The sequence below is a fragment of the Fulmarus glacialis genome, unplaced genomic scaffold (genome assembly GCF_000690835.1).
Source record: "Fulmarus glacialis isolate BGI_N327 unplaced genomic scaffold, ASM69083v1 scaffold828, whole genome shotgun sequence".
In the NCBI taxonomy this organism is placed as follows: domain Eukaryota; kingdom Metazoa; phylum Chordata; class Aves; order Procellariiformes; family Procellariidae; genus Fulmarus; species Fulmarus glacialis.
Genome location: NW_009226154.1, coordinates 31315 through 36533, shown reverse-complemented (window position 1 = coordinate 36533; position 5219 = coordinate 31315).

Sequence of the window (5219 nt, the reverse complement as noted above, 5' to 3'; positions counted from 1 at the left end):
GATGGTGGTTTGGGTGTCACCCAGGCAATGCAACCTTGGTCTTGCGCTCCTGGGCATGCAGCATCGCCTGCGGTTGTGTGTGAAGGCTCATATTCTCCGCTTTTCCCCTGGGCTGTTAAAGCAGATGGGCAGCCCTGACCTCACCAGAGGAAATCTAACCTGCTTCTCCAAGCAGCCCATGAGAAAACCAGCAGCCCTTGGGGAAAATGAATTGAAGAATATGGAGGGATAAGATGGAAAGCCTTTCAGAGTCAGTGCCCAAACAGGTCTGACTGGGAACTGTGGTGTTAGGAGCAGGGCTGAGTTGTGAGAGGTTGGAGGAATGATCATGAAGATGGCTGCTTGATTGTTCAAACCAGGACTGGGTCCCTGGAGAGGAGCATTGCGCAGCTGCTGAGTTTGGGTTAGGATAACCAGTTATCCCTATTTAGCCAGCCCAGTCTGGATGTCCTGAAAAAGCCCTCAGGAGTTTCTCTGGGACATGGGATCTCTCAGTACCTACCTCAAACCGAGGATTTGGGAATTGCCTGCTGCCAGCGCTATGGCAGGACAAATGGGGACAGAGGTCCTGTAACTTGGTGCTGGTTCCATCCTGGACCAGAGAACCAGCAAGATGTTCCCTGAGCAGCAGAGCTTAAAAAAAATCCTGTTTTCCTATGTTTTCCCGGGGTCTAAAAAGGAATGAGGTGGGGTACTGCACACTCTCCCAGGGCACTCTCTGGTGTCTAGTAAGGGGCTGAGGTCTCCTGGGGATCTGCCCCATCCTACTGCCTGTTCCAGTGGCACGTGCACAAACTGAGCCTTCTGGCAACCTCCACCTTTTGAGCAAAATGGGTTGAAATTAGCTGACCAATTCAAAAGTTATGAGGGTGGGCTGACACGCAGGCAGTTACACATGGTGTGCTATTGCCTTTCTTTAGAAAACCTGGTTAATGACAGTAATAAAGCCAGCAGCTTTGCGGCTCTGGTGATGTATCAGCATGCTGTCATGCTCTGATGGCAAAACACTTCAATCCAAGCAAGCAGAAGGTGATGGGCCTGCGGAGAGACATATGTTCCTGCTCTATTATTTTTATTGTTCTTAATAGCAGTGTTTTTAAAAGCCCTCCATTTCCTGATCACATCTTTAAGTGACAAAAGCCGGTGAGAGGGCAGGAGGAGAGACCCAGAGGAGGCAGGCGGCAGGGACAACCTCTCAGCCAGTCGCTGTTTAAGCTCCACGCTGCGGGCAGAGGGGGTTGTGCTGTCGAGATCGCAGTGTTCCTGAGAAAACATTTGCCTTGTGTTTAACCCTCTCCGGCTGCTAGCAGCAGGGCGTGCTGAGGAAGCCCTGCCACACTTGATCAGCTCATCTTTGTACAAGCTGCCCTGAAGAGGACCCAGCTCTCAGCAGATTAGCGATGGCCCATCTGGACCGACTTACAGGCAGAAGAAGCACCTGGGCTGGTTTCTTGGCTGTCCTCCCCAAACCCATCCTTGACATCTCTCTCCTGAAGCACTGAGATCTTGATAGCGAGCGTCAGCTCAACTAGCGTCATGGACCAGGAAGGGGAGAGGGAGCATTTAATCTTTCCCTCCTGCCCCCAGCAGTGTTAACGCTCCCTAACCAAAGCAGGAAAGGGGGTGTAGCCCCCCAACAGCTTGTTGGAGTGGGATGCCTCTGGGGGTGCAGGGCTGGGCTTCCCTTTAAAACTGTCCCTCTTGCTGAGAGTTGACCAGTTCCTTCCTGCGAAGGATGACCAAATGATTTAGCTGAGCCAGGGGCTGGGGTCCCTCCCTGCAGGGTCACACCAGCTCTAAGCGGGACCTAGACCCTGGCCAGGGGGCTGTCATCTAGGTAGGGTGGCAATGTGCTGTGTGCTCAGAAATCCTCAGAAGCTGCTAAACCCAAGATCTTTGGAGAGATCAGAAGGAACCTGTAATGTCGGCGCTGAGACTTTTGGCCTGACAACTTCTGCTTCTAAGCATTAGAGGAAAGTGTAAGCCTGCAATGGCAGTAGAGAATGCACCTGGGCCTGGGCTGGTGACAAATTGCAAATCACTGGTGTTTTGTAACAGGGCAGCTTCTCGCTCTTCTCTCCACCTGCGGGAAGAGACATCTCTCCTGCAGATCAAAACAAAATAGATTGAAGTAAGAGTTCAGATGAAGAAGCCTGTCCACACAGGGAACCCTGTAAATTGCTCTGCCCTCTCCCTGGGAGAGTGGGGGATACACATGTATTTGCTCTCCATTTCCAAAGAAAATGCGACGCAGGGAGGTTTGGAGGCAGCGAGACAGAGTTCAGGAGAGAGCTGCCTGCGTGGGTGGAAGCGCTGACAACCAGGAAACCTCCGTTCTAATAGAAAATGCAACCTGAAGGATGCATTTAAACGGCGAAGAGATCTGGGGTTTCAATGCCTGACAATCAAATGTGTGTGTGGGGATGGATGGGGACTGCTGAGAAGAAGAGAGTCCTGATCCAGCAGCTCCTGTATGCATGTGAGAGCAGGGTCTGCCTGGGGGTTTAAAGCTAAGTCTGTGCCTAAGTGATGGTTTAAGCAGAACTGACTGTTATACGGTGGAAATGGTCCAGCCTCCCCCATCAGTGATTGCTCTCCCCCAATAAATTCAGGGTATTTCCTCTCGGCTGTGTTAGTACCGGGGTCCCTGCCCTGCTGCAGCCCATCCTCATTTGCAGCACAGCCGCGGGGCAGCACTGTGCCTGGGCCAAGCCTCTCTAAGCCCAACATGCAGCATCATCTACGTGACCTCTCTGACCTTCATGGGCCGCAGCCAGGGCTTTTGGCTCTGTTTTCCCTGCTGGTCAACGCAAAAATGACAGGTTCTTTCCTCTGCAAAACGCTCGGAGCACCAGCAGGAAGAAAGAAACTAGTTTTGCCTGAATGGAGCGAGGGGGAGAGAGAGAAAATGAAAGGACGCATCCCTGGCAATCTGTGAGCTGGGTTGGTTTCAGTGATCAAAGGTGACATTAGAGCGGTGCTGGGAGAGGAGCCGCTTTAAATAAGTGGGTTTCATCTTAATTGCATCTCTCTAAAGCCAGTGTAGCTGTTGTGCGAGGAAACGTTTCTGAGCCAGAGCCTGACTGACAGGATGGAGCAAAGGAGGAAAGGGAAGGGGGAGAGCATGGCTGCGTCCCCAGCCTTCAGCGAGGAAGGCTGGAGGAGGCTGAGACTTGCCAGGACACGGCGGTGAATGTGTCCCTGGCACTCTGCTGTGCTGGGGTCTTGGTTTCAAGACCTCATTGGGGAGAGCTGTCAGGATGATGGACCCGAAGGGAAGAGCAGTGGCTTCTGCAGGGATGCTCCAGGGACTGCAGGCAGCCCATGGGGATTTCTGCCCCATGTCACACCTGTGAAGGAGGAGGGATGAGACCAGTGGTGTCTCTTCTGCCTGCCTAGGGCCTGGCTCTTGGAGCTGCCACATCCACAGGGACACGGACAGGAGTTGAAGCCTCCTCTGGCTCCAGCACTGAAGGTCCATGCTCCTTCCAGCCAAGGGGTCAGTTCTCTCCAAGTGCCCATCCCAGACATCTGAAGAGATCTCCCATGCAAACAGAGATAGCCTGCTCCATTTCTGGCAGGAGCGGGTGTCTGAGACCCCAGATCACAACCAGGCTTTGTGGTGCACCAGGCAAATCACCCTGTCACTGTACCCTAGTCCTCCCCAGGCCTGCTGGGGTCTCTGCTCTCCCCAGGCTCTGTCCTGCGGTTTGACTTTGAGCTGGTAACACACAAGTGCTCTGTGCGTGCACGTGCAGAAATACCCCTCTGCCGCCTTCTTGAGATATGAAAGCAGCTGATGGAGCACTGGTTAATTATCTTGTGTGAATTAGCAGGGGCTGGCAGGACGTGGGGGTGTGAGGATAAGGGGAAGGATGGCACCTGCAGAGCACAATCCTCCGGCTCAGCCTCCTGAGGGGATACAATTTCATTGCCATAAATACCCTCTCCTGGCTCTCCTCCTTGCAGCTAGACTGTTAGACCTGGGGATGAAACACTCTGGAGCAGCTTTAACTCCATCACAGTCCTGGGAAGTCTGGTGGTGGGAGAGGCAAGGTGGTGGCTGTGGGGACCAGTTGCCCAAGGGCTGTTTAAGCAAAGCTGCTATGGGGGTATGTGGGGTTGGGGAGAGTTGGTTTCAAAGTGGTTGTGAGCGATGTGAGGATGGAGATGGGTGAGGAGATGAGACAGGAGCACACTCTAGAGATATGAACTGGGAAAGGGGGTGGGAAACAGGGGCTACATGGAGACCTGAAGGGAGTTTTGGACAGGTGACGAAATATTTGCTGGCTTTTGATTTTTGCCAGTTGGCAAAACTCTCCCTTTCCAACAATTTTGCTTTGCAGCAGCTGCACTGTGGCTGGAGGGCTGGACCCAAAGCTGCCATGAAAGCAATGGTGCTCGTGCTGCTCTTTTGTAATCAGCTTGCTTCCCTGCTGGCTGTTTTTAGGGTCAGAGCTGTTGGCTCTGTGGCCACCTACAGCTCACTACAGTTGAGGGTCCCCTGTGGAGGCTATGCTGGTCGCTAAATGAAGTGGCTTTTGTAGACCTCCTTCTGTCTTGGCACATCATGATCTGTAGCGCTGATTGCATGGCTCTCAGCCCTTGGTGGCAGTTGGCTGTCCCCTGGAAGCCTCTCAGGGTCCAAAACTCCCGAAACTCCCTAGCTGAGACCCAGGGGCACAGCGCTGTGGTGATCAATCCAGATCAGATCAGCTGAGAGGAGATTTGCTCGCCAGGCCTCCATGGTGCCCTGGAGGGCCCTTCTCCATCTGTGGGCAAAATGAGGTAGGGATGGCAACAGAGGTGAGGAGCTTCTCCAACCCTCAGTGAAAGAGGTGGCTGTACACCATGGGGCTGGTGTATGATCAGCTGAAGCCAAGTAACACTAATGAGCAGTTGATTAGCATAATCACAGCTTCACCCATTCATCAGGGGATTGGGGCATTTCCTAATCAGCTACAGGAGAGGCCCTGGAGCATGGTCCAAGGTCGAGGAATTCGAGAAGCAACTCAGCAGGCAGGAAGGGGATGCTGGTCTTTGCATATGTTGGACACAGTAAGAGTTTCTTCACTTCCTTATTTTTGTTTAAGCACTTTGATAATGTTGCTGTAAAATTACTCCCTGGCCCAGGAACTGAGTGTCTATGAGAGCCAGGAGAGAGCATGGTGGGACTGCAGAGGAGTGGGGGCTCTTTGGCAGGTTTGGGATGTTTGCTG